Here is a 23807-nt window from a genome sequence, read left to right on the forward strand (position 1 = left end):
GTCATTTGCAAAGAAAAATGAAAAAAAAAAAAGAAGAAAACAAGTAACTGAACATAAGCTGAGGGTTTATCTGTTATTTTTTATTTATTTATTTATTTATTGAATATAATTATATATATATATATATTATATATTATTATATATATTATATATATAATATAAAATTGGGATGCTACTCTTACATTCAGTTTTATTTTCTCTACATTTTTCTTTGACATGTTTTAGTCACGAATTCGAGGTTGTAACTCATTTTTCCTAAGAGAAAGCATCCATTGAACAAGGTTTATGGGGCTAACTAAGCAAGACAAAGAAACAAAGGCTAAGGCAGGGGAAAACTAGTGAGAGTTGATTTATAACAGCTTTTCAATTAACTAAATGCATTGAGCTAACAAAGACAGAGCTAGCCGAGCTAAGCTGAGACTAAAGTACTAACTAAAGAGAATATTAAAATGAAAAAGGTTCTATGAAGGTCATCAGACAACCAAATGACCTGTTGACTAATGCTATCCAGTGGTAGCTCAGTGGTTAATGTGATAGAATGTTCCAACATCAAGTCCAAAGACTCAGCCAGACAGCCTGTGATGTGACCTGGGCAAAACTTTTTACCCTCATAAATATGCTTGGATTGTTGCATCATAAGAAGTGTCTTCCAATAAATAATGTCAAATGATGAAACCATCAGGGAATGCAGGGTTAATCTGCAGCATTCACTGTGATGTTAGACTTCACCAACAGCTGCTAACAAAAACACACCTAATGCTGGCCAGACTGTACGGCATACACTCACATCAGGCATTCATCACCACTCACGTGTGTGATGACCACCCCCAGGAGCTTTTAATATTTAATGTAAAGATTAATCAGCCCACTCATTATTTTAATCGTTCTTCCTTTATCCGAGCTGCCAGAGTTATGGATTACCCCCTGCAGACCCCAACAACAGCTCCCTGGATGGGGATTTATGGGTATTTTTGGATCAGTTAGCCTCCAGTCATATTTCACCATTTTCTGATGAGCCATTAAAATGTCCTGGGTGATTAAACAAAGGCGCCAAGATCAGGTCCTGCCTCTTTTTTACAGGCAAAAAAGCATGCTAGGAGGGATCTCTTTAGGTAGTGATTAACATGTCCACTAACAAATCACACTCTGTGAATATGTGATGTAACTTCAAGATATTTTGCACATTCACAGTAGATATTATTGGCAAAATTTGCTGAGAAATAAAGCAGTGGAGTTACTAAGTAACAGTGACATATTCATGATATGCCAGGTATTGCAACAAAACAACACTGTTTTGAACACTAGTATGTGATTATCTGGAAAACCTGCTCAAGTTGGTGTGTTTCCTGTGTGTTGAAGTGTTCTCTTCCTGTCTGCCTGGATGAATGGAGGAATCCTGCCTCTATCCTAAAGTGATTGAGTGGGCGTCTGATGGAGAGTGTGTCGGAAGCGAAACATGCCAACCATTCAACTGGGACACACACACTCACACACACACCTATAAGGTCAGGCCTTCCACCACCCCTTTTCATTTAATTGCTCTTCCCTGGCCGGGGTTCTTTGTGGGCGAAGTGGAGAGTGCAAGTTGCCGATTACATAATCCCGTTTTACAGAGGTCCATCCATCACCCGCCTTTCATTTTATTGGAGCCAAACTGCGGCGAGTGCTGGGAGTGGAAACAAATTTCAGCAGCCTAGCATATCTGTTTAGTTTGCAGAAAGCAAAGGCAGTGTGGACAGAGAGAGAGAGAGAGAGAGAGAGAGAGAGAGAGGGAGAGAAAGAGAGGTAGGCAGAATGAAAGATTCTTTGCTCGGTTCTGTCCGGTACGGGTCTGATGGTGATGCATGGTTATAGACCATCTGCACTCAGAGACGCTAAATTTATGATTATAGCGAGAGAGCTAAAAGGCTGTCCATTACGGTAACATAGAGGCCTCAGAAAAGAGTCCCTCATAAACCCCAGCTTTGATTCGGCACTAAAACCTACACAATGTATGTAGCATTAGGCAAATTTACATGCCACTGCAAAATGTCAATCATGAGATTCATGACAGTCACGTATTAAAGCTGTAACACCCGCTTTTAGCACCTATACCTTAGAATCTGTTTGTGTTTGAGGCCACAAAAAGAAACTGTACGCACACACATACACACATGTATGTGTACGTTTGTGTGTGTTCATGTGTGAGTTTCCCATTACCAGGCAGTGCTGTGCTCTCTCAAGGGGAGCTGTGAGTTGTGGCAACTGGATGGAGTGCTGGCTGTGGCGGAGAGATGATTGGTGGACATAAAGCAGGGTTGTTCTGCTGACAATAGCGGAAAGACAATGAACTGAAGATGCATTCACACCTCGGATGGCTGTTGCTTTATTGATTCTTAAATGGCACCGCTGTCCAAATGGCTTGCAAGCCTTTTTGTGCCCTGACATCTCCAGTGTGCATTGTTCAATTAGTTTTAGTGTCCCTGCACAGCTGCTGCTGCTGTTGCCTTTGCTATGCACATGCTCCCAGCAACACATAATGATCTCAACAGAACAGCAAAGGAAGAGCATCTAGATACAAACACAACCAAGGTTATTTGTAATGCAGCACAGACTGGCATTTCAAAGATGATCAATGGAAAGTTAAACTTCTACAAAATGGTTGTTAGTGTCAAGTGTTTTTTTTTTCTTTTTAAATAAAACTTTAGTTGTAAAATCTGATCAGACTCCTGCTCATTACCAATGTATAATTCTGAATATGTGCAAACCTGTAACCACATCACGATAATTTAATTCTGTAATAATGTGATAGATTCAAACCAATGTAAGCATTACACTTAATGTAATTTTGCCTTTGTTCTGTCCATAAGATATTTTAATCTTTGCCCATTATATTGCATATCAACTAAAGCTTACTGTTAACATATTATACTGTGTGGCAGACATGTTTTAATAATAATAATAATAATAATAATAATAATAATAATAATAATAATAATAATAATAATAATAATAATATAAACAACAGCCGCAATAATATTGATAATAATAATAATAATAATAAGAAGAAGAAGAAGAAGAAGAAGAACAAGAAGAAGAACAAGAAGATGATGATGAAGAAGATGAAGAAATTTTCAGAAGACTGAATTTATTCATATTATTTATTATTTTATTTTTTTTGTTACTCCTCATTCTGTCCTCTTCACCCTTGTGACCACTCTTACCCATGGTAAAAATCAGTGTAACACATGCCCTCTTGTGGCTCAGTGCTTTAATTTATGTTCAATGGAGCATAAAAGACTCCACGCTTCCAACACTGTGGAACTAATACAGTTTTTTTTTTTAACATAATGTGGAATATAAAATGGACAAACATTTCCTAATCACTTATCTTAGCTTCACTGTAAGCAAGTGTAATGATTTAATCTAGACTAAAGTATATATCTGTGCCATGACACCATGGATGATGACGCTGCAATACACTAAATCTTTAAATGTAATGGTAACGTGTGCTGTGACCAGTCAACCAGTGCTGGGTCTATACTTTTATTACATGGACTCCATTTGGGAAGACATTTCAAATAGACTTTATCAAGTGAGTCGCATTTAGGGCACACCGACTATCATAAACCACATGATCCAAGACTGACAAAAGGTCAGAACTCCAGTATCACAGATGTGAAATTCACACACTTTTTCGTTAATCTCTTATTTTACTTCATACCCAAGTACTGTTGAATTTCCTAACCTGACTGGTCAGAGAAGATGCTGAATTTTTTTTTTCTATAACAGCAAAGCTTTGGCAGTTAGGCAAGCCAAGATGGATTTATACGGATTTCCTGGACAGGTATTTAAGCACAATCTTTATAAAGCTTTAAATTGACTGAATGGTTTTCTTCACATAATGAAGGGTTTTTTTCTTTTTCATTACAATGTAAAATCAGACCGTGAATGATACTCTTGACAAAAAATGGATTGAAATTAATTTAGCATGTTTACCGTTTTATAATTTGGTTTTCAATCAGCTGCATGGCCTATCATGTAGGTTAAAATGCTAATGATGCTAATACTGAGATTTTAAAGGTAAAAAACTCATTAGAAAGAAAAAAAACAGGAGAGCAAAGGCAGCCTTGACCATTCTCTTAATTGACTATCAGTCAGATGTCATGTGTTTATTGGATTATACTGTAACTTGCCATTCAACAAGCGGATGAATGAAAAGGTGTGCTTGAAAAGTTATGTCCTGACAGTCCACAGTAATACTGACTCTAGACAGCATGCTAAATCGAGTTGAACCACCAAACAGTAGGTTCTGTGGCTGAAGTTTTGGGTGCGAAAGTGGTCTGGTCCACTCATATAACCATCAGAGCCCTAATCTTGACAAATCTTGCATTATGCACCTTTAACCTGTCCTTTACACACAGAGCTATTATGACTTTTCCAAAGCAGTTCTAACTTCATGTGATTTCAGAGTCTTGTTGTCTTGCTTATAGTATTTTAGGGGTAATTTGTTTACCAAGCTGAATGTGTGGTCTAAGCTAAATAATTAACGATTCTTTTCCTCCAGTAATTGGTTTTGCACAGCCGCCAAATAACACTCTAATGTGAGCTGCCTCTCTAAGCACTGAGTCTAATTTCAGACGTTTGGTGCAAATCTGTCAGAGTTATAGGCTTAACACATGCGTTATAAGCCCACACAGGGATTGGATAGTATGCAGAGTAATTGATTTCACAATTCATTTCCACAATTACAAAGTGGTAAAATCTATACAACTCAACAATTATTTTGATTTTTGATTGTTTTTTTCACTTCACTTGCTTCTGTAACACTTGCTTACTCTTCAAATGCTTTGTCGAGGAGAAACTAATAATGTTGCACTCAGGAGGCTCCAGTTACACTTATATATACTTAATGTAGGCCATGTACCAACCTCAGGCATTTTTAAAACCAAATGTGTAAATTACTGAGGATTTTTGTTTGGTTGTGTTTTTCCTTTAGAATATAAAATATAAAAATAGATATTTTTTAAATTGCTGTGTGATTAAAAGAAATGACTACATCTGACATTAATGGCTTTAAATGACACCATCTGCAAAAAGCCTCCCTTTAATTCAGCATGCAATAACTGTAGAGTAACATGTGCATGAAATTTAAACAGACATGGTCGAGTGCCACTTGTCTTCTTTAGATGTACGCAAGAAAAATACACTGTACAACATAAATCACAGAGAACCACCACTTCTACTTCTTCACAAGGCCATTTCTAGATTAGCTGATCCTAAGGCGATCTGAAGCACAGCCTTTTGGGTCAGTTTCAGAAGTTGTTAATCCTCTGCTCTTTCGTCTCAAGGAGGGAAGTGCTGAAGTCAGCAGACATCCTGGTGTTTGAGTGAGCCTTTCAGATAAATCGATATGTCTGCTTTCCTCCCTTTTTCTTATCCATTTTTCTCCTCCGTTCCACACACTGTGCTGATACAGAGGTGGAAGATTGGGTGTGTGAAGTCCTAAGGGGATGGATGGAGTATTGGGGGAGATTGGGAGGGTGGGGAGGGCATTTCTGCTAAACTGAATGGCAAATCGTGGCCTGACAAGTGAAGGATATCAACTGAGGATAACCAGTGTTCCAAACGGCTGTCCAGGGGGTGACGGCGTCTGTCATGGCCGTGGGCTCGGTACTGATGTAAGACAGGGGAGATGGGTGCCGTTCATTTGGAGTTGGGGGGAGAACTGGTGGCAGACCTGGTCACGTTAAATGAAATATATCACATCAGTGCCAGCACCTTAATTACACCCGTCAATCAGCAAGGCTCTGGCCTATCTGAAAGCTGTCTCCTTTCACCCCCAAAAATGCTACGTCTAGTCTACTCTTGATCAGCTCGGTTCATGCCTACCTTTCAAGCTTCTAGTCAGGGAAGCCGGACCGGTGACGGTCTCTTAACAAGACCTGTTTAAACTATGCCATACATTCTGGATGTTTAGACAGATGGGTTGTGGGGCCTTTATCTAAAACCAATCTCAGAGAGCAGATGTGATGGGTAGAAATTGCATGTTCCTATGTATTTAATTTAGCTGCCAGCCTGTTAGAAAAGTGGACGTTTTCAAAATGCGGCTTGCATGTGAAATATGCCTTTTTAAAGATTTGTTCTTAGCAAGGACATGAGAATGTAAAGCTTTAAAGTGCACTGCTAGTAAAAGATGTGAACTTGGCTTCACGGTTTTAATTCAGTCCACAAGCTTGTGACAAAGGAACATTCCCATGAAAAGTACCATGTCAGCGTGGACCAACTTAAGGAAAGTGAATGAAATCCACGCTGTGGACCTGTGCAGTAGAATATTCAGAATTGTCTACATATTCCTCTTCCCTAAGGCTTGTATAGTACTTCACGTCTTTACTAGCATAAAGTGGATCAAAATGCAACCATAAACAAAACAGCATTCAATTCTACTTTCTATATTTTCATCTTTGTATTTCTGTCAGCCATCCGATCTCGTACATAAACGAATCACTGCAAAAACGGAGGGACAAATAACACAATATGTGAATGCAGCACCAGGATAACTGCTGTAGCAGCAAAGGGAATTTGCTTTAAATGGAGGTAAATAAAACATGTTGCTCTTCTCGGATATTGGTCGCTTGCTGACTCTCATACTTGATACCAGAGGGGAAGAGTAAATGTATGTTCAACTCTGCAGCCAATGCATTGCCTGGCCACTGGGGTGCTCAAACTATCTAAGCAAGTAAGGCTTATGGAAACAAGGCTGAACAGAGTTCTATCCACCAGCTCAGCACTGCCTATATTCCCATTCTACAGCATTTTCATCAAATTGCTTGTTTTATTTATATCAACTGATACTTTCCTTCTCTCAGCGGTTCCAGGCTCCTCCTCTCATCCCACCCCAGTCCTCAACCCCAGCTGCCCCATACCCCCCAATGAAATGTATTGCTTGCTTATTGTAAATAAAACATAAAGCTTCCCTTGAGCTCTTCCCTGGAGGAACCCATATTTCTATTTTTGCAAGCAGCAGCAGACCTTCTACGTTACTGGATATACAGTATAAATCTTTGCGAGAAAAAGTCTTATTTTACCTTGCTGAGATGCTGGAAAAGCAACTTCAACAATATTGTTGTGCCAGATATTGACATCAAAAAGTGTAGCATTGCTGTAACATTTTGTGTAAGCAAATGCAAATTGCTGAAACATTTTGTGTAAGCAAACACATTGCATAGCCTTGCCTAGTACTCTATTTCTCTCTCTCTCTCTCTCTCTCTCTCTCTCTCACACACACACACACATGTCCAAACATACATACTGTGGGGAGAGCAAGTGTTTTTATTTATAACTATCTAAGCTTAATTATTTCTGAAATGATGCATCACAGGGGCAGCGGTGGCAGCTCTGTGCTAGTGATCAAAAGGTTGTTCCAGGACTTTTATATTGCATTAATTAAAGGCATCTTCAAAATGAATATATAACATTTTTTTTTTATCTTCAATAAGCTCTTTATCCTGTCACGGTCTTGCAGAACCGGAGCCTATCCAAGGGACACTGGGCTTGAAATGGGTTTACACACGGGTTGGTATACCACAGGAAATAACACACATTCACTATTAGGGGCAATTTAGTGTATCTAATCCACCTGCTAGCATGCTTTTCCAGCTGAGAAGAAACCAGAGAACCCTGGATGAGACCCACACGGAACATGTAGAACTAGATACAGACGGTAACTCAAGCTCAGGATCAAACCAGACACTTTGGAGCTGTTACAGAACATAATACATAAACATTTTGGATTTGTTCCATTACTTATATGTTTAAGATCAGAGAACTTTGTACTCACACCAAACAAAATGTCTGATTATTTGTATTTTATTTCAGTTGTATAATCCAGTAAACAATTTTGATGAAATAATATTTTAGCATCACAAATTCTAATACTAGACTTATTGGTATCAAAAATACTAAACTGCTAATAATTAATATAGACCCGTTTTACAGATTAACTACATGATAATGATTTTCACAGCACAGATTATCATCACAAATTGCAAGCCAGTCCAACCCAGATAAATGCTCTTTTTAATAGTAATTGTATCTCTCTGTACTCATTCAAGTGGGACTGAGGTGCTGCTCATCTCAAGCCACTGGCACCAGAGGGATAATCTTGATTGATAGAGTATAAGAGAGAGCGATCGATGTATGGTGTGGTCGAATAGGAGAGGAATGGACGGCTAACACTAAACTTGACTCACTCAGTCATAAAGCCCACATAATTGTATCATGGACATGACACTGTCGTAATCATCCGTGGCAGCTTATGTCAGTTGATGACAAATGACAGTGATTTACCAATGGGGTTAACTTGCCCAAAGGACAGGCACGGTCAGGGGATTATGATTTAGCACAGGGGCTGGGAGATGTCGTCTGCTCTGTGATTCACTATAGCCACATAAAGCAACACGTTCTCTCAGCCTGCATGGTCACAAGGAAACAGCTTTGCAATTACACCAATTACTCATCAACAGCAACGAGGTACATATTATGCCAAAGTGATTTAAAATGCATAGTTTTAGCTATCAGGGGTTATTTAAGATTATTAGCCTTTTGCACTACGTAGATGATTATGCTAGCAGGGTAAACAAAACAAAGCAAAAAAAAAAAAAAACCCATAGAGTCGCGCTATAGCATATATCAAAATTTCCACTAAAGGAAAAAGAAATGTCTCACACTGTGTTGTGTATCAAATGACTATGTACTTTATATACACACTGTACATGCCTTGTTCATGGCTGCAGTACGTTCTGTATGTGTGGTTACGTCTGACAACGCAAAGTCAAAATACTAATGTGAGGAAAGGCAGCCTTTTTTGTTTCCTATTGTACATTTCTGAGTTTTAAAGTTACTAGGCTATAAAATCGTATAATCACTTTGAAATCACATGGCTATTATCAGCTTAATCTTGAGCTTACCTGAATTACTGAAAGAAAATTAGGATATAATTGCATTACAATTTTGCAAAAAATCTACCCAAATAACTTCCATGTGAAATTCGAAGGAATTCATCATGCTGGGAAAGTCAAAATAAAGAAAACATGGGCACTGATATTCAAAGATTCTTAACTTTAATAGCAAGCAATAGCACCAGCAGCAAAGGATAAAAACAAAACACTTTTCATGTACTGTGCAGATCAGTTTATGTAGCTTTTTCTAAGATACCTAAAATAGTCTTATTTATGTTATTGGCCAGAAGACAGTCAGGTATGACAGTGTTTCTGTGTAATATATGAGGATAAGATTAACCTTGGATATGTGTGGAATATAATATGTGAGCTATCCTGTCAACATATTGTTTAGTGCACAACGAATGTGAACTCACCATCTAAACTGTCACACAAATGAAAAACCACTACAAAGCGACTGTGGGACTGAATGATGAGAAAATGAGAGAAGTTGAGCTGGTTTCAACTTTATGCAAATTACAAGCGGCTGCTGTGGAGCACTGACTAATTGGGACTTGGTGTGTAAGCTACCATATGGAGATCAATGTAAATTTTTCTGTGTGTCATGAGTTGACCGCAATAAAAATGAATTAAGTGTTACTTATAGCAGTATCTAGAACTAACTTTTTTTGTGGTTCCACAGCATTACTAAAATAAATAATGTTCAACATGTTCATTCTTTAATAAATCAAAAATATTGCCTAAAGGCAAATCGCTTTGTTCGAGTAATAATACACTTTAGGACATACATTGGTATATTCACTCTGTAATCCATGTCTATAAAATTCATTTAGTTCCCTTAACCACTCATGACCCACATTTATCAGTCGGTAGGGGTGCGGCTTCATGTTTGTGCAAAATAATATGTTTCTCAGGTTCCTGTGGAAGAAAGAGATCAACCGAATGTCACATGCATGGGATAGAGTTAGGGGCGATACCTTTTTTGTCACCGCAGTGTAACGTAGCCATTGTTTTTTCCTTTAATTTGTCAGCCACTGTCTTTAAGTGCTGATCAATAATGTCATCAGTTCTGGTGTCAGATGTGCTTGGTCTTGATGTTAGAGCTTCACCTTCCTTATTTCTTGATTCATCTCCCTGTTCTACAGTACAGACTACTTCCAGCTAGGGCTGGAATAAAAGACAAAAAGGCGACTTCAGGCTTGGCTTAAGGCCACGCTACTTCAGTTTCTTTAACACCTGAATGTTTAACATTCTGTAGACTACAGTGATCTCTGAGGAGGGCTCATATACCGGGTTCCAGAACATGACTGGTAGAAGCATAAACAAATAATATTGATTTAATCACAGATCTTCAATCATTTATTTAGCTTCTCATATATGTCCACTCGCATTATTTGTTTAGTGTTGTATTTGGATGTGTGAACCTTTATTGCACAGGATATTTGTACTGATCATTGGGTGTAACTGCTATGTCAAAGGTATTCATAAAAAGTTAATAAAACCTATCTAATTAAATTACTGTCAGCTGTATTGGAAGGCAGAGGAACTCGACTATGAACACATCCTTACAGAGGGCCTCATGGGTCAGTTACACCCTGACCTTTGACTTGAGCAGCCTTGGGCTGGTGAGTAGTAACCAGCAGAAGCACTTTTTTCTGTTAACTAATGAACTATTGATTTGGGTAAGATGGGTTATGGAGAGAGAGAGAGAGAGAGAGAGAGATGGGGTGTGTGGTGGTGGGGGGATAGATCTGGAGTTCCAGGTTTATGAGAGCAATACTCATTTATTATTCTTAATATCTCACCCTAAATACTTTACACTTACACAGCACACAAGGTATAACAGTCAATAATAAGGCATGACTGAAATACGGGAATTTGCCAATTTGAACACTAAAATATAAAAGTATCCTATAATCCTCTTTCTGATCTGATTATTATGGTGTATGTTACATACAGAATGAGAAATGCATTAGAATAATCTGCAGTCACATTGGCCAGTCAGAGAGGTTGGCAGTCAGTAAGCATTACACCTCCTTAATTCCACCCCCGCTCCGCCATACATTATCGAGCATACTGCACATCAGCAGCAGTGCACATAAAAGTTGATTTTATTTATTTATATATTTTTAAGAGGCCAATGTCCAGAAATGCAACAGAAGCAATGTTCTTTGGAAAGGCTGGCACTTTTGTAGTTTTATAGCCACATTTTACTATCTAAAGTAATAAATGACCCCATTAAGTACACTCGCCATATAAATACTGCATGTGCATGTGTTAGTGCGTAAGGGTGTGCATGCGTTGCAGTAACTGTGTGATCAAGAACGTGAGGCATTTCTCACTCAGACTTTCTTCTTGTTCGTTCTTCACTTTCATTTGTTTCCTAAGGTGGATCAAATAGGTGGATTTTCTCGCTCCAGAATAAATTATGCTGAGTAAACATGAGCCAAAAAAAAGTGGTATTTGCTGTAGTGTCATTTGGATGGATTTCCTGTGATCTATTTGCTACAATATTATTCTAATTTTAATTTCAATATTATTTCAATTGTCCATATAAAAAAATATTAAAAATGCATATAGAAAGTGGAAGTAAAGAAAATATCAAAGTTATTATTTAAGGTGCACAAAGTACAGTATGTTCCATAAGAGCACAACCATGAAACTCCTCTGGGGCAAAACATGCAAGATGTAAGACCTGTATAATATGTAGCATAACCAGGATTTATGAAATGCACTGAAAAAAAAAAGATATTGAATAAATTAAATTGAATAAATGAATCAGCCTAATAACAGAGATATACAGTAGCTATTAAAACAGAATTTTCAGGACATCAGTAACAAGAATGATATGTATATAACCATTTAAGCATTCATTTCATTCAATACCGATACCTTTATTTGATTACAAAAAAATAAGATCTGTGGATATTATATGTATTGAGAATTAAATAGTATTGTCTATACGATTATTTGGGGTTTTTTACAGTTTGGGATAATTGCTTTGTGGTTTGACTTTCTCCCACTCCATCAGATTCTAATAGAAAATGATGAGAAAACATCCTCACTGCGAACAAAGCTGTTTCTATTGATCATCATCAAGGGTACAAAAGTAAATTGAACAATAAATTTTGAAAAGTGCTGCAATTTAGAGAGACAGATCATTTGAGTGGGAGAAGCATCCCATCGGTTTCCCATACACCATCAACGTCTTCATCATATAAGCTCGAAGCAAAATTCTACAAGGACCTTTTCCCCCCTTTAAATTCCTCTGACCTCTGAGGATTTCCAGTCTGTCTCAAGCCTACCTTATCAAGTTCCTTTGAATCACCCGGGCCAGCAGATAGACTTGGATTAGGAGGTGTGACTAGTTATTGTTTCAAAGCCACACATATCCATATCCTTTTTTCACTACACATCAGCAGTGAAGTGCTCTGACCTCTGAGATGCAAAGTTTGCTCGAGCCCTTTGAAGCCCTGCCAATAACAGAGCCCAGGCGCAGTACGACCATATCATTATTCAATCAAAACACAGAAATTTAGCATAATTCACAGAAGATTCTGTCCCCAAGTCCAAATAAAATGCTTACATGGCCTCTGAGTTTATTCAAATATTTAGCTTCGACATTATGCAACCCCATTATTAAAGTCTCTGAGTGAGCAGGTTTCCTTGTAGATTTCAAAAGAAAATATGATAGAAGAATATTTTCCTGTATAAGATCAAATTGTTTTGGATTTTCTGAAAAGAAAACTAGCCTAAATACATAAGAAAACCCTAACCATAGACCTTTCAGCACTTAACACCTTTCAGCAGTTATCCAGGAGCAGTAGCATAGAAATTAGACCCCAACAGGTCCTAAAGAGTCCTTGAGGGTGCATAAAATCCTTTCTGCTTGACTTTGTAGGGAAGCTATGCACTTCTACTGAGCAATCCCAGACTTCTACTCTATTTAAATGCTCCTCTTTTTATCTCACATTTAAAATTGCAGATGTGTAAGAGGTACAGGTGACTAGGGGAAAGTGAAGGTAAAGGGTGAACATTGGCAAGCATGTTCCACCATGACCTTGGAAGTCTCGCAGCAGTCAGTGACCCCCAGTGACAGGTCTTCCACTGCAAAGCTGGCACAGCCACTGCCTTTGGCACAGGCTGAGATCAGAGACAGCCTGAGGCTGGGCTCCTATCCCACAAGAGCCAGCTAACGATCGGCTGGCAGGCTCCAGGCTGGCATTTATTTGGGATACTGTTAAGAAAAGGGATGGCCACACAATCATTGGCTATGTCACTTGATAATAGCCAGAGGCAAACAGGACTATGTGGGCTTGCATTCTTCACAAGAGCAATTCATTTGTTCTGCCTCCATGCGGTTTACTATCTGTGATGCATCTCTCGCTCTCTCCTCTGGCCATCCAATACTCTCCCAAAGATTTCCAATCGCACTTGGACAATGGCCTCAGTGGACTGTAAAGGACCATTGATTTGGGCCTTCCTGCAAATATTCCTCCCAAACACTAAGGAGTATCTTTCAAGCCATTTTACATCTTAATGGATATACCATTGAGTGCTGCTTGATTGTTTAACCAAGAAAGCATGCCATTGAACCACATAGACCATTTGCACTGAGGCCATCTGAGACACCGGTCACAAACAGCTAGAGAAAACAAAAGCTCCGATACATGCTCTAATATGCACAGTAACAGAGTTGAGTAAGAAGGGGAAAAAAATGTAAAGACATCATCCAGGAATAATACGATGTCTATTGCAAATAGTTACCTTTGTTACCATGCAAAACAAGCACTACTATAAAATCGCTAATAAAAGAAAGGTTATAACGGGAATAAAAGATTTTATTTCTGGCGGACGATCTGTGAAGCTAAAGCAGGAAGTATCTAAAGAAAGTGCAAAAGTACTTTTAATTGCCTGGTGCACTTCAACTATACCATTAAAGAAACCTACTGGGAAATTATCTCTGAGTGGCCAGAAGCATCAACACAAGTAGGACATCAGATAAAGACAGGTCACCTCTATACAGTATGTCTTATTTAACCTAATATTACAGGCAAGGTTTTAATTGCTTCTCCCAAAAGTCTGCTTGTTCATGCCTTACATGTGTGGTAGCCTGGTATGTATTCTGTCAGATGTCACTGCAGATGAATGATGAAAAACCGATTTTGAGAAAAATAGTTTTTTGTGTGTATATAACATACTATGACGCAAAGTATGAGAACTTGTCAAGGCTTCAAAATCATATTTAGTAAATAAGGAGACAAAGAAAAGGTTTAACAAAGAAAAGGGAGTCTGCTGTATCATAAGTGCTGTGAGTATTCCAGCATGATAATTATATAAATATCAATTGGTCAAATATTCCGTCAGGTTAAGTCCCAAGAGTCCAAAAGAGTAACTCCACACAGAGGCTAAAATTAAAATATAATGAATTCTAATAATGTATAAAGATCACTTGATTATTTTACGTATTAAATTAAAGTCAAATTAAAACAGTAAATAGCAATTGCTTTTAGACATGTGTGTGTTGGTGTTTCTGAGTGGAATTATAATGAAATCTTTAAATGATATTTTCTTCCTTGGATTTATCCAACATGAGGAAAAATTAACCATCAATCATATTTTAGTTTGGTCCTACACACACACACACACACACACACACAGTGACATGCTCAGACATGTTTGACCTGCGGCTGATTTGATTTGAGTTACTTGACTGCAATTACATAAATATTTCTTAGATTCTATGCCCCAAGATGGATGACTTGTTTCAAACCAAAGATCAAAACTAAAATGCTGATTTTGGGGCCATTTCTCATCTGGTAAACCAGGTACTCTATGCTGTAAAGCAACAAATCTAGGACCAGCTACAAAATCGCTGATGAGCAACGCTTTCCTATGCTCTTCTGGTGTTCATCTAAGAGTAGATGGAATGAGGCAGCCTGCCAAACGAAGCAGAACAAATGCATGATGTGTCTGTGGTGGATTGTCCTCAATCGGCTGGTGTCTCTCCTTTGGGAATGCTTGAATTTTATCTTATTTTGTCCTCATTCATCTATTTTTCTATAAAACAAAGTGTGGTACATCCTTCACTGGTAACAAATTTTTCTCTCCTCCTCCTACATTGAAGCACAGGGCTTAATGCTAGAGGCCCTTCCCACTGTGTTTCTGCACAATTAGCTCCACAGAAACCAGGGGAATCGTAGCTGAGTTGGGGAGCTAAGATGGATGGTTTGAGTTGTGAAGGTGATGGCAAATAGTGAAAAGGAGAAAAACAGCCCACTGGCATGCACGCCTAGGAGGAAGTAATAGTCCTGGTCAAGCAGCTTCCTCCTTTTAATGAAATAACCAACTGGCTGAATTGTAGGAGCTGGTATTGGCCATGGCAGCGAAAGCATTACAATCTATGCAATTTTCTTCATCTTAATTACCCTGAAGGCTGTGTGTGTGTGTGTGTGTGTGTGTGTGTGTGTCTGTGTGTGTCTGTGTGTGTGTGTGTGTGTGTGGCAACAGGGTAGATCCATACATGCCTCTGATGTACTGATAGCCACAGTTATCAGCAGAAAAGTAGTTAGAGACAATGGTTCATAAGATACAAAGGTAAGGAACAAGTGCAGTCTTTTGCTAATTTGAACTTTATGTAAAGATGTAAAAGACTATATCAAAATATCACACATTAAGTCTTCTTACACATATTTCTTTAAGCATATACATAACTGTAAGTTTAGAGTTACGTAACTATATGAGGTCACTTGGTTTAAAAGACATAGCAAAAGAAAACGAGGTGTGTAATTCATATATCTGATTACTATATCACATTATATCACATGTTGTTGTATTGCTCTGACGATTTTCTAGAACAGTATGCCTCTGTTAGTATATCAACTACTCAAATCACAGGTTTAAATTAATGCACTCGAATTATTATGCTATCATTTCTACCCAAAAAAAAAAAAAAACCCAGCTTTCACAGGTTGATCAACAATAAGCTAGTAATAAAGGGATAAAACTTTGTGTTATCATTGATGGAGTGAAGGGGAAGACGGAAAATGATTATTTAAAACAACATTATTAGAAATAAATTGCTGGTGCCATGATTTTATAACAATCAGTATGCTTTCCAACAGTGGAAAGTTTTTGTTTATGGTTTTTTGGTTTGTCTGTAATGTGAAAAGCTGCATATTATTTTTTCTATATATTTTTAATATTTATTTCCCATATGCTTTGTATATTTTCTTTAACTTTATCTGCTTAATGTCAGTATATTCCACAACATTAAAGGCACTTTTAAATATGTATTCATTACTAAATAAAAAATAATAAATAAAAGAAATGTAATTGTTGTAATTACTTTGGTATAAGAGGAATAAAATAGTTTGTGATGGTAAACACTTTGCCCTAGGCATCACTCCATCCTGTCTTTGATTACTGTCCTATAACAACATGCCCCATTGTGTTTTATACCCTATTAAGAGACTACATTATTGAATTCGGTTTTGTCTTAGTACCTTGAACCTTGCCTGTTTTGAATCTAATTTTATCCAGTATTGTGCAAACGATATTAAATAATAAATGCAACCACAGTGTAGTTAGGCTGAACACACTCAGACGGGCATCAGGGATCATTTTGTTGAGGTTTTATTCTAGATACTTTGTGTCATTGTGTGTGTTTTGTGCAAAACAAAAAGTAGCCCACATCCCAATTATATCCATTTTCTTCCCTGATTCTCGCTTTCTCATCTTACTTATTCCCCAGTAGCCTATAACAGAGAGAATCTTTAACAAATGTTAGCAATATCCTTAACAATAAAAACAGTAAAACTCACCGTTCTCATTGTGTATGCACTTGAAGTACGCTTTAGATGATGTTCTTAGTATAATGGCCGTGCTCACTGCCCTGTCAGACCCCCACTGAACAGCCCATACTCTTCACTCTTACCCTCAGCAATTACAGCCCCAGCACTGTGCTCTGCATGTGTGTGAGTGTGTGCCAACCTGGTTTAATTGCTGTGTCATAATGGAACCTCATTTGATGAAGAACAATTTGAGCTCAGGCACTGCCTAATCAAATTAACAAAGTCTTTTTTGATTTTCAATTATCTCTCGGTTAGTGGAACGTTTCTTCCTAGCTCACTGAGCATCAATGGTGACTGAGGTTGACAGGCTTGAAGAAGGCCAGGTTATAACACATTAGAGCCCCCAAAAATGTATTTAACCCTGTAGAACTAAACCTAGGATATAATTTTGGAATACAAATGTACAGACGTGATGGTAAGCATATGACTATGCCACACCATTACCCACAAGCTCCAATAAACAAAGAGACTCCAAGGCAGTCAAAAAGCATTGAAATAAAATAGCATGATGGTTCACAGATTCTCTAACGTGACTATAACTGCATGTGTCTGCAGGGCAGGTCACAGTTGTGTGAGCGAAGAATCCAGTCTTATTGAGTAAAGGCTTTCTCAGCCTGTGTGTGTGTGTGTGTGTGTGTGTGTGTGAGGTCATGCTGTGACAGACGAGCGTTTAGTGCATTTAGCCTGGCCCAGAGTTAACACTATGTCATTGAGAGCTGTCATTAGTTCATGCAGAGTACAGCTGAAGGAAAGAGAGAAAGCCTGAGGGTGCACACTGTGTGTGTGTGTGTGTGTGTGTGTGTGTGTGCGTGTGTGTGTGTGTGAGGGTGTAAAAGCCCGCGAAAAGCACAGCATATTAACACTCTTAATCTTCTCCCGCATATCGGTGGGGGACTGTTTCACGGTTATTACTTCTGTTCTTCAGGGGAAGATCTGGGCCATGATGAGATGCAGCAGCTAAGGTGAAACATCAGCCTGTGATGCATGCAGGATCACGGGGGCAAAAAAGGATCTGAGAATCCTCAGTCTTGCTGGAAATGAATATCATGATTACGTACAGTAAAGATCATGGTGCAGTGAAGATAATACCAGTGCAGATGACAGCAGATATGCTCCATTTTCTGCAGTGTGCATTACACTACTGTATAGAAGTCAGCTAAAGACACACGGCTTCCATTACAGAGTTGCTTGGGATGACTGCATGCTATTTTATATTCAAACTAGAAAGTGGACATTATACTTGATGGAATTGATTTTTTTAAGAATAGGGAAACTGCAGGTAAGCACTTTAACAGCCCAAGGCATGAGATGCACAGGCTTTCAATGACTTTACATCACTGAACAATGTTTAGGCATGGTGTGGCGGCATTTTGCTGATGCTGGCTTGTCTGTCTCAGAATAGTTGACACCGTCTGGTTTGGCCCATCAACTTCCTGGCAGTGGAAACATTATAAGAGGAGGCTTTATTCTTCAGTTTTACTTCAAGACACAAGAAAACACTGTAGGGTGTGCTATGAGCTGGAAATTTATGTTTTGCCACTGTCTATGGAATGCATTAATTGGATGATCTGCCAGTGGAAGATGATGTAGGGTTTAAACCTCTGACCTGTGGGATCAGCTAAAAAACTTTTTTTCCCTAAAATATCCAAATAACATTAAATCCTGCTTTACTATTACCAGTAAAATAAGTCCTTATGTAACAGCAGTATTCTAAGTGTACTAATACCAGGTGTGGGTTACAAAAAGACTGCACTGATTAAGAACCTTGTCTGAGGGACATGCACATTATGATGATTTAATAATTTAAGAATTTGTCTTTTAAGTCATAAAAATCAAACACAAAATCTTTTGTGCAACAAAGAAATGATGAAATAGACCCAAAATTCTCTACAATCCTAAATACTACTTAAAGTATAAGTTATAAAAACTCAGCATATATTAAAACAGCATAATCATGGCCTATTAGATGAAGAAGCCTTTATTTTTTTCACATATACATGACAACACAGTGGAATACTTTTCTTTGCATATCCCAGGTTAGGAAGTTGGGGTCAAAACACAGGGTCAGCCATGTTACAGTGCCACTGGAGCAGAGAAGGTTAAGAGCCTTGCTCAAGGGCCCAACTGTGGCAGCTTGTTGGTGCTGGAGCTTGAACTCTGATCCTATGAGCTTTAACCATTTGAGCCACCCACTCTGTCAAGACTAGAGGCTGATTTTCTCATGCATCTGTAGGTTTAAACCATATAAGATCTTGAATAAAGCATCTGTTCAGGCAGATATCAGAAGGGACAGCATTTTTGGGTGCTACAAAACTGGCCAGTTTAAAGTTTCATTTTGTTCATGACCTGTTATTAAGAAGAAACCAGCACAGGCACATCTACATATTGACACTCTCAGTTTATTTTCCATGACCTGCCATATAATAAGGGGACTGAGGAAAGCATTCACATTCACGTCCTGCTCTAAAGCCACGCAACACAACACAACACAACACAACACAGCACATTAGATGGACTGAACAGAAGGAAAACACACAGAGAATGAAGAGGAATATGTGATAGGCAGCAGGCGTAATAAAGTATGGTAAGTGCTCGTGGCCAGATTTAGAGAGGTTTTATGCCAACCGAAATGTGCCATTATTTTCCTTCCCCATAAATAGCACAGCAGAGCTAATTTAGAGGTTCATATGCAAGAAATGTGCATTGTTTACTTGCATGGTAATGGCTAGGACTGATGAGGATTTTTATTGCCCACTATTCTTATAGAAAGGAAAAGCATGCAGATCACCGTTTGTCACTCATTTATTCATTTCACTGCTGGCAGTATGGCATGAGCCGGATGCCATTATTTTATAACCCTGTCATAAGGCTGGAGCAGTCAAGCATGGGTGTATCAGACACTTTCTGAAGAAGCAGTGACTGTGTTTAGAACAGAGTAGGTGCCTTATTAACAACCTATTTGTCACATGCTTCTTATCTATGTATACTTTTTTAGAAAAAAAATGGCTAAACACTCATTTTTATCATGAAGCTGAGCAAAACAAACGATGCCGAAGGGTAAATCTCTCAGCGTCAAAGCTAGAAAAGGTGAAACAAAGTCTGCAATAGAGATAGGTACTTCATTACTCCATACAGGGCAGGTCCCACAGAGAAAACCTCAGAAAGGCTCCTTAAAAGTCAGCTTATAGCCCAGTCATTAAAAAGTAAAGGTCATTTAGGCAGTGGAATAGGCTTCTGGAGCTGCCTGATAATCTAGGAATTACAGAAGTTATTAAAGGGAAATACTGACTAGTGGACCGCCTGGTCATCATCTGATTGAGTAAGATATGGCTCGAAACCTTCACAAACACAGTTGGCAGCATCAGCACCATGCTCTTCCCATTTACTCAAGTGAATATTTCCTTCCTCATTTCCATTCTAGTTGTTACACTCTCCACTACTATGAATCAACCATCCTGTGCAAATGAAAGCAGAACAACAGCTGTGACTAAAAAGAGTTTGCCAGAAAAGTAGACAACAGAGGACACTAACCGATTCTGGGCATCATCAGTCAAAATACTGGCCCCTCTGCAGTCCAAGCCTTGTATGAAACCCCCCCCAAAAATCTCACACGCTATCCATCAGTCAACACTCTAAGACAGACAAGATAATGAATATCTGCCAGCATAATACACTGTAATCCAACAGGGAGTTCAGAGGCATCAGATCAGCCAACAAAATGATTCTCATCATTTCTCACCCTTATGATCACAATTAGCACAGCAGGAGGTCCAGTAGATGATAGGGGGAAAAGCAAAACAAAACACATATATACATTGTATATACGCAATAAAAATATATAATATATACAATGTATACGCAAACAAGGGTTCAGGGTTTTAAAACAAAGCCGCTCTTATCAATCTACAGCATGTTTTAATTTCCACTCTGGTTCCTGCTCCTCATTAGGTAGAAACATGATTTGGAGTATATTGTATAATTAAGGTGTAACCCTGAAATAAACTGATCTGCTCCTCCTGTGGTGCTGATGAAAGTTTTAATTAAGTGTCAAACAGTTATTGAGGAACATTTGGGCTCTCACACTGAGTATGTTTATCTGATTCATGTGCACTGCTCCTGTTTAGAGGTGGTTATGAAACTGCAGGCGAACACACACACACACACACACACAGACAACGCACACACACAAACACACACATGCACACGCACCCCCCCCCACACACACGTTTTACTATACTTGTGAGGACCCTGCAATAAGTTCCATTAAAAATGCATTTCATTAGTACACTGTTTAATTTAGTGTAACCTGTAAAATAAAGAATTCTACATTTTCTCTATTTGGTTAAAATGTATTTCTATTAACAGCCACATCTCTTTTTTCTTTTCTTTTCTTTTCTTTCCTTTTCTTTCCTTTCCTTCTAAATTGAACCACAGGAAGAAAACAGAAAACACTGATGGACATCAAAGTACAGATTTGCTGTGGTTTGAATGTAACCTCAGCTAGCATAAGCCGGAGAGGGAGGCCTCACATCAGCGCTGATGCAAGAAGAGTGTAGAAGCTGAAGAACTGCAACAGAAAAGGAATTAAGCAACAAGAAAGACTTCTCTCTCATGCTCGCTGTCTCTCAGCATGAAGACTCAGAGCAAAGCTTTACCAGAGAGACACTAATGAGTTTAATTAATAATGGAAATAAATGCAGCCGACGCGGTAACTCCAGGGAGTTAAGCTGTGAACGCTCGCCTTTCTGCAAGCTCTTTCAGTTCGCCAGCTGCACTACTGTTCGCACTTAGATAGCAGCACACTCTGCATGCACTGCTCCACAGAGAGAGACACACATATGGGCAGCACGCAGACATATAAAGGTAAAATGTGCTGTTTTTCACTCTGATTATTTATAAACAATCATACACCTCATTAGAGAATAAGAGCATCCTTTATTTCTGCTTATTATCGTATCACAGATTTTTTGTGTTGTTAACAAATCCTTGTCTTCAAAAGCTTCTTGTAAAGATGTCACGTTGCTGGAATAATTATCTTTTTGCTAATTGCAGGCTTCTCCGAACAGCAGCAGGTGTTCTAATGACAGGGATAACACCTATTCACTATCGTTTGTCCAAATGTCTTCTGTTGTGTAGCATGTATAGAATAACAAATAAACATGGAAGAGACAGAACCTGCCGTTATTAGCATTTTCATCTTCTGAATGCAGTTAAACAATCTTATAACTGACTATACTTGCAAACATATATTCAGTGTAGTATATAATCGACTGGATTTCCCACTAACACACACATTTCACACAAATATCTGAGCACTTAATGAGGGTTTTTAAAACATTATGCTGATATTTCTCTGCCTGATAATAACGCCAAAATAAAATAAAAGAATGACAGAAATTTTGACTGTAGTAGTGGTCATATGCAGTGGACACAAAGCATCTGTGTACAGACCCAGACTAGCTTTTATGACCCTGAACTATTTCAAATCTCGAACACAGAGCCCTGCGATGCAATCTGATAGACCATTACTGTTTTTAATGTGCTCTGCTTTCTATGCGCCACTTGCTTTCGACAAAGCAAAGACAGATAACGCCACCTGCTGGGAATTTTTGGACTTCTAAAATGCAGATTCAAATTTTCTCTTCTTTCACTAGATACACACACATATACACACACTATAATATATTATACATGTACTATATGTATAGTATATTATAGTATAATATAGCATATTGTATATAGGATATATTATGTAGAATAGTATATTAGTTTACTTTCACATATGTTTTGATAACAAAATTATGGCACTTAATACATTTTTTGAATTTTCCACGACTGCCATTGTCAAGTCAAAGACAAGTCCAACTAGCAAGAAGAGTCAAGATCGAAACTGAACACTATTAAAGGGACAACCATTTACTTTAACTAGTTGGCTTCATTCATGCATTGTGACAATGAGTCCTGCTTTTCCAGAAGAAGGAAATACTTTACTTACTATACTTTAAATACTTTACTTACTAAAAACTCTCAGTCAAAGCCTAAAACTGAGACAAAGCCCAAGACTGTTGACCATGTCCAGTCTTGAGTCCAGTCCAAAACAAGTTCAAGTCAATATATATATAAATCAGCCCTACAGATCTGATAGTTTGCATCAGTTTCTAACAGTTATTAAAAATAAATGCAGAAAAATGAGAAGGTAATAGTGTTAATAGATAAGCATATGATAATCTGTTTTATCCAGTCTACTCCAGAAAAATCTGCCTGAGCACCTCTTCATCTAGAGGGGACAGTATGCCAGTGTGAATTAATGAGTATTAATTAGCCATCAAAAATGAACAAGGCCCCATTCACCTTGCAGTGTCAGGCAAAGACTAATCCCAGGATAAAGGTATTATGTTGGTGAAGTGCTATCCATCATACATGGCAGAAAAATATCCATAATCAGGGGAAAAAAGTGGAAATTCTCTTAAAGATAAATTTCTAGTCTCTCTAATGAATAACAAGAGCATTATCATGATGTGATGCATCTATATGCACACATACATTATTATTATATAAAGTATATTAATAATCTCTATTTATTTACACACCTTTGAAAATATCTGACTCTATCATCCTCTGGCATTTTGGTATTTTTCAGTAATGCCTATGCCATGTAAATATAAGCATAAATAATATCCACTTTTGATAACATAATGGAAATATCAGTAAATTGCATATGAACTGGGAAAAAATTTTACATTTTGTAAATTATTTACCCTTCAAAACATTGTTGAATCAGCACAGCCAACATGACTATACAGAAGATAACGGGGTAAGGGTATCTGTGTTTCAAGTCTGCATGCTTGTATTTTCCAGGTGTAACACACAAAGATGTCCACAAGATGTCTCTATTAGAAAAGCAACAGCCTCACTTCCCTAACACTCTACTTTCTGTCTATCTGATCACACAGCTGCTCCTCTCCATTGGACTCATTATGCACCTAAAAGAGCAGCCACAAATCAAACGCAACAT

The 23807-nt window shown here is 38.1% G+C and overlaps 1 protein-coding gene across 9 annotated transcripts in view; it reads right to left on the reverse strand.

Annotated features, from left to right (window-relative positions):
* rbfox3a (RNA binding fox-1 homolog 3a) overlaps window positions 1-23807 on the reverse strand; it is a 320348-nt gene that overhangs the window by 184992 nt on the left and 111549 nt on the right. The gene's annotated exons all lie outside the window — the stretch shown is intronic.

The sequence above is a fragment of the Hemibagrus wyckioides genome, linkage group LG13 (assembly GCF_019097595.1).
Source record: "Hemibagrus wyckioides isolate EC202008001 linkage group LG13, SWU_Hwy_1.0, whole genome shotgun sequence".
NCBI classification, from domain to species: Eukaryota; Metazoa; Chordata; class Actinopteri; order Siluriformes; family Bagridae; genus Hemibagrus; species Hemibagrus wyckioides.